At 46.1% G+C, this 11,349-nt stretch overlaps 3 non-coding genes across 3 annotated transcripts; all 3 read left to right on the top strand.

The window, feature by feature from the left end:
• Window positions 1-5,506: 5,506 nt before the first annotated feature.
• trnad-guc (transfer RNA aspartic acid (anticodon GUC)) lies at window positions 5,507-5,578 on the top strand. The gene has a single exon. It is a non-coding gene; the product is annotated as a tRNA-Asp (tRNA).
• Window positions 5,579-8,233: 2,655 nt separating this feature from the next.
• trnad-guc (transfer RNA aspartic acid (anticodon GUC)) lies at window positions 8,234-8,305 on the top strand. The gene has a single exon. It is a non-coding gene; the product is annotated as a tRNA-Asp (tRNA).
• Window positions 8,306-9,277: 972 nt separating this feature from the next.
• Window positions 9,278-9,349, top strand: trnad-guc (transfer RNA aspartic acid (anticodon GUC)). Its single transcript has one exon. It is a non-coding gene; the product is annotated as a tRNA-Asp (tRNA).
• Window positions 9,350-11,349: the final 2,000 nt, after the last annotated feature.

Below are 11,349 nucleotides of genomic sequence, written 5' to 3'. Positions count from 1 at the left end.
GCCGTATGCCTTCTTGACTACCTTCTCCACCTGTGTTGCCCCTTTCAATGACCTGTGGACCTGTACTCCTAGACCTCTTTGACTTTCAATACTCTTGAGGGTTCTACCATTCACTGTATATTCCCTACCTGCATTAGCCCTTCCAAAATGCATTACCTCACATTTGTCCGGATTAAACTCCATCTGCCATCTCTCCGCCCAAGTCTCCAGACAATCTAAATCCTGCTGTATCCTCAGACAGTCCTCATCGCTATCCGCAATTCCACCAACCTTTGTGTCGTCTGCAAACTTACTAATCAGACCAGTTACATTTTCCTCCAAATCATTTATATATACTACAAAGAGCAAAGGTCCCAGCACTGATCCCTGTTTAACACCACTGGTCACAGCCCTCCAATTAGAAAAGCATCCCTCCATTGCTACCCTCTGCCTTCTATGGCCTAGCCAGTTCTGTATCCACCTTGCCAGTTCACCCCTGATCCCGTGTGACTTCACCTTTTGTACTAGTCTACCATGAGGGACCTTGTCAAAGGCATTACTGAAGTCCATATAGACAACATCTACTGCCCTACCTGCATCAATCATCTTAGTGACCTCCTCGAAAAACTCTATCAAGTTAGTGAGACACGACCTCCCCTTCACAAAACCGTGCTGCCTCTTACTAATACGTCCATTTGCTTCCAAATGGGAGTAGATCCTGTCTCGAAGAATTCTCTCCAGTAATTTCCCTACCACTGAAGTAAGGCTCACCGGCCTGTAGTTCCCGGGATTATCCTTGCTACCCTTCTTAAACAGAGGAACAACATTGGCTATTCTCCAGTCCTCCGGGACATCCCCTGAAGACAGCGAGGATCCAAAGATTTCTGTCAAGGCCTCAGCAATTTCCTCTCCAGCCTCCTTCAGTATTCTGGGGTAGATCCCATCAGGCCCTGGGGACTTATCTCCCTTAATATTTTTTAAGACACCCAACACCTCGTCTTTTTGGATCACAATGTGACCCAGGCTATCTACACCCCCTTCTCCAGACTCAACATCTACCAATTCCTTCTCTTTGGTGAATACTGATGCAAAGTATTCATTTAGTACCTCGCCCATTTCCTCTGGCTCCGCACATAGATTCCCTTGCCTATCCTTCAGTGGGCCAACCCTTTCCCTGGCTACCCTCTTGCTTTTTATGTACGTGTAAAAAGCCTTGGGATTTTCCTTAACCCTATTTGCCAATGACTTTTCATGACCCCTTCTAGCCCTCCTGACTCCTTGCTTAAGTTCCTTCCTACTCTCCTTATATGCCACACAGGCTTCGTCTGTTCCCAGCCTTTTAGCCCTGACAAATGCCTCCTTTTTCTTTTTGACGAGGCCGACAATATCACTCGTCATCCAAAGTTCCCGAAAATTGCCGTATTTATCTTTCTTCCTCACAGGAACATGCCTGTCCTGTATTCCTTTCAACTGACACTTGAAAGCCTCCCACATGTCAGATGTTGATTTGCCCTCAAACATCCGCCCCCAATCTATGTTCTTCAGTTCCCGCCTAATATTGTTATAATTAGCCTTCCCCCAATTTAGCACATTCATCCTCGGACCACTCTTATCCTTGTCCACCAGTACTTTAAAACTTACTGAATTGTGGTCACTGTTACCAAAATGCTCCCCTCCTGAAACATCTACCACCTGGCCGGGCTCATTCCCCAATACCAGGTCCAGTACCGCCCCTTCCCTAGTTGGACTGTTTACATATTGTTTTAAGAAGCTCTCCTGGATGCTCCTTACAAACTCCGCCCCGTCTAAGCCCCTGGCACTAAGTGAGACCCAGTCAATATTGGGGAAGTTGAAGTCTCCCATCACCACAACCCTGTTGTTTTTACTCTTTTCCAAAATCTGTCTACCTATCTGCTCCTCTATCTCCCGCTGGCTGTTGGGAGGCCTGTAGTATACCCCCAACATTGTGACTGCACCCTTCTTATTCCTGATCTCTACCCATATAGCCTCACTGCCCTCTGAGGTGTCCTCTCCCAGTATAGCTGTGATATTCTCCCGAACAAGTAGCGCAACTCCGCCTCCCCTTTTACATCCCCCTCTATCCCGCCTGAAACATCTAAATCCTGGAACGTTTAGCTGCCAATCCTGCCCTTCCCTCAACCAGGTCTCTGTAATGGCAACAACATCATAGAGCTTGGATTACTACTTGGAACTAAGTTCATCTGCCTTACCCGTAATGCTCCTTGCATTAAAACATATGCACTTCAGGCCATCAGACCCGCTGTGTTCAGCAACTTCTCCCCGTCTGCTCTGCCTCAGAGCCACACTGTCCCTATTCCCTAGTTCTCCCTCAATGCTCTCACCTTCTGACCTATTGCTCCCGTGCCCACCCCCCTGCCATACTAGTTTAAACCCTCCCGTGTGACACTAGCAAACCTCGCGGCCAGGATATTTATGCCTCTCCGGTTTAGATGCAACCCGTCCATCTTATACAGGTCACACCTGCCCCGGAAGAGCTCCCAGTGGTCCAGATAACGGAAACCCTCCCTCCTACACCAGCTGTTTAGCCACGTGTTCGTCTGCTCTATCTTCCTATTTCTAGCCTCATTGGCACGTGGCACAGGGGGTAATCCCGAGATTACAACCCTTGAGGTCCTGTCTTTTAACTTTCTGCCTAGCTCCCTGAACTCCTGCTGCAGGACCTCATGCCCCTTCCTGACTATGTCGTTAGTACCAATATGTACAACGACCTCTGCCTGTTTGCCCTCCCCCTTCAGGATTCCCTCTACCCGTTCGGAGACATCCTGGACCCTGGCACCAGGGAGGCAACATACCATCCTGGAGTCTCTTTCACGTCCACAGAAGCGCCTATCTGTGCCCCTGACTATTACTATTACTCTTCTGCGCTTTGACCCTCCCTTCTGAACATCAGAGCCAGCCGTGGTGCCACTGCTCTGGCTGCTGCAATCAACAGGGCGGAATTGAGACCGCTCATCAAAACCGCCCGCACCAATATTTCTGTGCAATGCGTGGGTCAGCGAACCGGACACATACCTTCTTCATTTCCCACATTTGCCCCTTAAAAGAAAAACGCTGCCTTCAACATGCGCCATTTGTCGCACACGATATGCACTCGCAAAAACGATACAATTCAAAGAGATTTCTCCAACGGTCAACTCCACCAACTCATGAATAATAAGACAATCAAGCAGGATCGGACAGTGACTCGCAGCTACTGGATAGGAACAGATTCGCCGATACAGATGACCTGCACCCCGCGATATTAAACAACGGCCTTCGAACCGCGATGAAAATGCAGAAACTGTACACAAAATGTATAAATTTGATGAACCGGATCATCTCCCAACACGCATCAGCCTCATTCCAAGAAATGTCTTGTAAAGTGACGCATAGTGGACCCTTCTGAACCGTGGTTCCTGAATTTGTCTTTCATGTCTTCTTTGCTTCACTACTCTGTCTATTATTACGAAGTAAAGGGGAACGAAATCTCATTGACAGTGTACTGAATATCATAATTGCCCCACGCAGACCCAGTCCCTCAGACACTGTGCGCTGGGCCGACACACTTCTGACACGAATGTAACCAGCGTCGACGTGATTCGTGATTTTGGAACCTGCCGATCCCATCTCTCTTCATACTGTGTCGTGATGGTGAACAAGACAGTTTAATTCAATGTGTTTTCTGGGAAAAGCAAACATACACATCTCCTCATTTGCACAAAAGTCTGATGTATAATGTTGCTTGTTGACTATATAAGTAGTGGCAATGTTTAGGCAACTGGTTAATTGAAATCGTTTTTACTTTACATGGAGCCAAATATAATTTCCGATCTAATTTTTGCGGAATCTCATGCTACTGGAACTGATCGCGTGAATATTGCTGCCATTAGCCCGCCTGCAGATGTCAGCGTCTGAAGTGAACAACGGCCTCAATATTTACAGCTCAATACACGCGGAAGTGTTTGGGTGATCCTGCATCCATTCTTCCAAAATTAACATGGGACGATCTTCCTTTCCACATGGTATTGAGTTGCCGCGATTTTACTGATTTCACAGACAAATCGAGCATCTTCAGTAAATGGAGTGATATCAGAGGCGCAGAAACCCTCAGTTGGCCAAGCGTGTCTCGCCTAGCCAAAGTTCCTCGTTAGTATAGTGGTTAGTATCCCCGCCTGTCACGCGCGAGACCGGGGTTCAATTCCACCAACGGGGAGAGATTGTACCTTACCAGAAAAAAATTGGCAATGATTTTTTAGAATTGGTACATCGGCTGTCGAATCCGCCAAGGCACACCGCCCCAGAGATGCAATCAACAGTGCGGAATTGAGACCGCTCATCAAAACCGCCTGCACCAATATTTCTGTGCAATGCGTGGGTCAGCGAAACGGACACATTACCTTCTTCATTTCCCATATTTGCCCCTGTAAAAGAAAAACGCTGCCTTCAACATGCGCCATTTGTCGCACACGATATGCACTCGCAAAAACGATACAATTCAAAGAGATTTCTCCAACGGTCAACTCAACCTACTCATGAATAATAAGACAATGAAGCAGGATCGGACAGTGACTCGCAGCTACTGGTTAGGAACAGATTCGCCGATACAGATGACCTGCACCCCGCGATATGAAACAACGGCCTTCGAACCGCGATGAAAATGCAAAAACTGGACACAAAATGTATAAATTTGATGAACCGGATCATCTCCCAACACGCATCAGCCTCATTCCAAGAAATGTCTTGTAAAGTGATGCATAGTGGACCCTTCTGAACCGTGGTTCCTGAATTTGTCTTTCATGTCTTCTTTGCTTCACTACTCTGTCTATTATTACGAAGTAAAGGGGAATGAAATCTCATTGACAGTGGACTGAATATCATAATTGCCCCACGCAGACCCAGTCCCTCAGACACTGTGCCCTGGGCCGACACACGTCTGACATGAATGTAACCACCGTCGACGTGATTCGTGATTTTGGAACCTGCCGATCCCATCTCTCTTCATACTGTGTCGTGATGGTGAACAAGACAGTTTAATTCAATGTGTTTTCTGGGAAAAGCAAAAATACACATCTCCTGATTTGCACAAAAGTCTGATGTATAATGTTGCTTGCTGACTATATAAGTAGTGGCCCTCTTTCGGCAACTGGTTAATTGAAATCGTTTTTACTTTACATGGAGCCAAACATAATTACCGATATAATTTTTGCGGAATCTCATGCCACTGGAACTGATCGCGTGAATATTGCTGCCATTAGCCCGCCTGCAGATGTCAGGGTCTGAAGTGAAGAACTGCCTCAATATTTACAGCTCAATACACGCGGAAGAGTTTGGGTGATCCTGCATCCAGTCTTCCAAAATTAACATGGGACGATCTTCCTTTCCACATGGTATTGAGTTGCCGCGATTTTACTGATTTCACACACAAATCGAGCATCTTCAGTAAATGGAGTGATTTCAGAGGCGCAGAAACTCTCAGTTGGCCAAGCGTGTCTCGCCAAACCAAAGTTCCTCGTTAGTATAGTGGTTAGTATCCCCGCCTGTCACGCGGGAGACCGGGGTTCAATTCCCCGACGGGGAGAGTCTGTACTTTGCCAGAAAAAAATGGGGAATGATTTTTTAGAATTGGTACATCGGCTGTCGAATCCGCCAAGGCACACCGCCCCAGAAATGCAATCAACAGTGCGGAATTGAGACCGCTCATCAAAACCGCCCGCACCAATATTTCTGTGCAATGCGTGGGTCAGCGAAGCGGACACATTACCTTCTTCATTTCCCATATTTGCCCCGTAAAAGAAAAACGCTGCCTTCAACATGCGCCATTTGTCGCACACGATATGCACTCACAGAAACGATACAATTGAAAGAGATTTCTCCAACGGTCAACTCAACCAACTCGTGAATAATAAGACAATCAAGCAGGATCGGACAGTGACTCGCAGCTACTGGTTAGGAACAGATTCGCCGATACAGATGACCTGCACCCCGCGATATTAAACAACGGCCTTCGAACCGCGATGAAAATGCAAAAACTGCACACAAAATGTATAAATTTGATGAACCGGATCATCTCCCAACACGCATCAGCCTCATTCCAAGAAATGTCTTGTAAACTGACGCATAGTGGACCCTTCTGAACCGTGGTTCCTGAATTTGTCTTTCATGTCTTCTTTGCTTCACTACTCTGGCTATTATTACGAAGTAAAGGGGAACGAAATCTCATTGACAGTGTACTGAATATCATAATTGCCCCACGCAGACCCAGTCCCTCAGACACTGTGCCCTGGGCCGACACACTTCTGACACGAATGTAACCATCGTCGACGTGATTCGTGATTTTGGAACCTGCCGATCCCATCTATCTTCATACTGTGTCTTGATGGTGAACAAGACAGTTTAATTCAATGTGTTTTCTGGGAAAATCAAAAATACACATCTCCTGATTTGCACTAAAGTCTGATGTATAATGTTGCTTGCTGACTATATAAGTAGTGGCCCTCTTTCGGCAACTGGTTAATTGAAATCGTTTTTACTTTACATGGAGCCAAACATAATTTCCGATCTAATTTTTGCGGAATCTCATGCCACTGGAACTGATCGCGTGAATATTGCTGCCATTAGCCCGCCTGCAGATGTCAGGGTCTGAAGTGAAGAACTGCCTCAATATTTACAGCTCAATACACGCGGAAGAGTTTGGGTGATCCTGCATCCAGTCTTCCAAAATTAACATGGGACGATCTTCCTTTCCACATGGTATTGAGTTGCCGCGATTTTACTGATTTCACAGACAAATCGAGCATCTTCAGTAAATGGAGTGATTTCAGATGCGCAGAAACCCTCAGTTGGCCAAGCGTGTCTCGCCAAACCAAAGTTCCTCATTAGTATAGTGGTTAGTATCCCCGCCTGTCACGCGGGAGACCGGTGTTCAATTCCCCAATGGGGACAGTTTATACCTTACCAGAAAAAAATTGGGAATTATTTTTTAGAATTGGTACATCGGCTGTCGAATCCGCCAAGGCACACCGCCCCAGAGATGCAATCAACAGTGCGGAATTGAGACCGCTCATCAAAACCGCCCGCACCAATATTTCTGTGCAATGCGTGGGTCGGCGAAACAGACACATTACCTTCTTCATTTCCCACATTTGCCCCTGTAAAAGAAAAACGCCGCCTTCAACATGCGCCATTTGTCGCACACGATATGCACTCGCAAAAACGATACAATTCAAAGAGATTTCTCCAACGGTCAACTCAACCAACTCGTGAATAATAAGACAATGAAGCAGGATCGGACAGTGACTCGCAGCTACTGGTTAGGAACAGATTCGCCGATACAGATGACCTGCACCCCGCGATATTAAACAACGGCCTTTGAACCGCGATGAAAATACAAAAACTGGACACAAAATGTATAAATTTGATGAACCGGATCATCTCTCAACACGCATCAGCCTCATTCCAAGAAATGTCTTGTAAAGTGACGCATAGTGGACCCTTCTGAACCGTGGTTCCTGAATTTGTCTTTCATGTCTTCTTTGCTTCACTACTCTGTCTATTATTACGAAGAAAAGGGGAACAAAATCTCATTGACAGTGTACTGAATATCATAATTGCCCCACGCAGACCCAGTCCCTCAGACACTGTGCGCTGGGCTGACACACTTCTGACACGAATGTAACCATCGTCGACGTGATTCGTGATTTTGGAACCTGCCGATCCCATCTCTCTTCATACTGTGTCGCGGTGGTGAACAAGACAGTTTAATTCAATGTGTTTTCTGGGAAAAGCAAAAATACACCTCTCCTGATTTGCACAAAAGTCTGATGTATAATGTTGCTTGCTGACTATATAAGTAGTGGCCCTGTTTAGGCAACTGGTTAATTGAAATTGTTTTTACTTTACATGGAGCCAAACATAATTTCCGATATAATTTTTGCGGAATCTCATGCCACTGGAACTGATCGCGTGAATATTGCTGCCATTAGCCCGCCTGCAGATGTCAGGGTCTGAAGTGAACAACCGCCTCAATATTTACAGCTCAATACACGCGGAAGAGTTTGGGTGATCCTGCATCCTGTCTTCCAAAATTAACATGGGACGATCTTCCTTTCCACATGGTATTGAGTTGCCGCGATTTTACTGATTTCACAGACAAATCGAGCATCTTCAGTAAATGGAGTGATTTCAGAAGCGCAGAAACCCTCAGTTGGCCAAGCGTGGCTCACCAAATTGAAGTTCCTCGTTAGTATAGTGGTTAGTATCCCCGCCTGTCACGCGGGAGACCGGGGTTCAATTCCCCGACGGGGAGAGTTTGTACCTTACCAGAAAAAAATTGGCAATGATTTTTTAGAATTGGTACATCGGCTGTCGAATCCGCCAAGACACACCGCCCCAGAGATGCAATCAACAGTGCGGAATTGAGACCGCTCATCAAAACCGCCCGCACCAATATTTCTGTGCAATGCGTGGGTCAGCGAAACGGACACATTGCCTTCTTCATTTCCCATATTTGCCCCTGTAAAAGAAAAACGCTGCCTTCAACATGCGCCATTTGTCGCACACGATATGCACTCGCAAAAACGATACAATTCAAAGAGATTTCTCCAACGGTAAAGGGGAACGAAATCTCATTGACCATGTACTGAATATCATAATTGCCCCACGCAGACCCAGTCCCTCAGACACTGTGCCCTGGGCCGACACACTTCTGACACGAATGTAACCACCGTCGACGTGATTCGTGATTTTGGAACCTGCCGATCCCATCTCTCTTCATACTGTGTCGTGATGGTGAACAAGACAGTTTAATTCAATGTGTTTTCTGGGAAAAGCAAAAATACACATCTCCTGTTTTGCTCAAAAGTCTGATGTATAATGTTGCTTGCTGACTATATAAGTAGTGGCCCTGTTTAGGCAACTGGTTAATTGAAATTGTTTTTACTTTACATGGAGCCAAACATAATTTCCGATACAATTTTTGCGGAATCTCATGCCACTGGAACTGATCGCCTGAATATTGCTGCCATTAGCCCGCCTGCAGATGTCAGGGTCTGAAGTGAACAACCGCCTCAATATTTACAGCTCTATACACGTGGAAGTGTTTGAGTGATCCTGCATCCAGTCTTCCAAAATTAACATGGGACGATCTTCCTCTCCACATGGTATTGAGTTGCCGCGATTTTACTGATTTCACAGACAAATCGAGCATCTTCAGTAAATGGAGTGATTTCAGAGGCGCAGAAACCCTCAGTTGGCCAAGCGTGTCTCTCTAAACTGACGTTCCTCGTTAGTATAGTGGTTAGTATCCCCGCCTGTCACGCGGGAGACCGGGGTTCAATTCCCCGACGTGGAGGGTTTGCACTTTAACAGAAAAACATTGGGAATTATTTTTTAGAATTGGTACATCGGCTGTCGAATCCGCCAAGGCACATCGCCCCAGAAATGCAATCAACAGTGCGGAATTGAGACCGCTCATCAAAACCGCCCGCACCAATATTTCTGTGCAATGCGTGGGTCAGCGAAACAGACACATTACCTTCTTCATTTCCCATATTTGCCCCGTAAAAGAAAAACGCTGCCTTCAACATGCGCCATTTGTCGCACACGATATGCACTCGCAAAAACGATACAATTCAAAGAGATTTCTCCAACGGTCAACTCAACCAACTCATGAATAATAAGACAATCAAGCAGGATCGGACAGTGACTCGCAGCTCCTGGTTAGGAACAGATTCGCCGATACAGATGACCTGCACCCCGCGATATTAAACAACGGCCTTCGAACCGCGATGAAAATGCAAAAACTGGACACAAAATGTATAAATTTGACGAACCGGATCATCTCCCAACACGCATCAGCCTCATTCCAAGAAATGTCTTGTAAAGTGACGCATAGTGGACCCTTCTGAACCGTGGTTCCTGAATTTGTCTTTCATGTCTTCTTTGCTTCACTACTCTATCTATTATTACGAAGTAAAGGGGAACGAAATCTCATTGACAGTGTACTGAATATCATAATTGCCCCACGCAGACCCAGTCCCTCAGACACTGTGCGCTGGGCCGACACACTTCTGACACGAATGTAACCACCGTCGACGTGATTCGTGATTTTGGAACCTGCCGATCCCATCTCTCTTCATACTGTGTCGTGATGGTGAACAAGACAGTTTAATTCAATGTGTTTTCTGGGAAAAGCAAAAATACACATCTCCTGATTTGCACAAAAGTCTGATGTATAATGTTGCTTGCTGACTATATAAGTAGTGGCCCTGTTTAGGCAACTGGTTAATTGAAATTGTTTTTACTTTACATGGAGCCAAACATTCTTTCCGATATAATTTTTGCGGTATCTCATGCTACCGGAACTGGTCGCGTGAATATTGCTGCCATTAGCCCGCCTGCAGATGTCAGGGTCTGAAGTGAACAACCGCCTCAATATTTACAGCTCAATACACGCGGAAGTGTTTGGGTGATCCTGCATCCAGTCTTCCAAAATTAACATGGGACGATCTTCCTTTCCACATGGTATTGCGTTGCCACGATTTTACTGATTTCACAGACAAATCGAGCATCTTCAGTAAATGGAGTGATTTCAGAGGCGCAGAAACCCTCTCTGTTAATCTCTGTGCCCACTCCGCTGCCAACACTCCCACCCACCCACTGCCCATTATATTGACACTGAAATCCTGTCCCGGTTCAGACACAGAGAATGTTTCATCAGTAATTTCCAGACACTTCTTCGTTCTCTCTGACAGGAAATTTACTGGGAATTGCGATTCTGAGTCGGGGCAAGTGTGGCCTCGCTACCTGCACCTCTCGCTACCTGGTGGCCATGGCGGCGGCAGATCTGATGTTTATGATCACTCGTCCCATACTGAACAAGATCAATTGCTATTATTTCCTCTGGAATTTCCTGGACATTACTTATGTGTGCCGTGTTAACGGTGTTCTGATGCCTGCAGCCGCGGACTGTTCTGTCTGGTTCACCCTCACATTCTCCTTTGATCGATTTGTGGCCATTCGCTGCCAGAAACTGAAAAGACACTATTGCACCGGGAAAACAGCGGCTGTGGTCCTGTCAACGAGCGGACTCTTGCTCTGTATAAAAAACATCCCACGGTACTTTACAAATGAACCTTTACAGATAATCGACAATGTGCCGTGGTTCTGTCAGACAAAGAGCAGCTATTACACTGATACCGGATGGGTTGTATATAACTGGTTTGATCAGATTTTAACCCCATTGATCCCATTCTTTTTAAACCTGTTGATCAACACTCTGACAGTCAGACACATTTTAATCACAAGTCGAAGCCGGAAGGCACTGAGGGCTCAGAGTCAGGGAGACAATCG

This window comes from Scyliorhinus torazame, chromosome 25 (assembly GCF_047496885.1).
Source record: "Scyliorhinus torazame isolate Kashiwa2021f chromosome 25, sScyTor2.1, whole genome shotgun sequence".
Taxonomy (NCBI): Eukaryota; Metazoa; Chordata; class Chondrichthyes; order Carcharhiniformes; family Scyliorhinidae; genus Scyliorhinus; species Scyliorhinus torazame.
The sequence above is the reverse complement of the archived record's forward strand: the minus strand, read 5'-3'. Positions and strand labels throughout refer to the sequence as shown.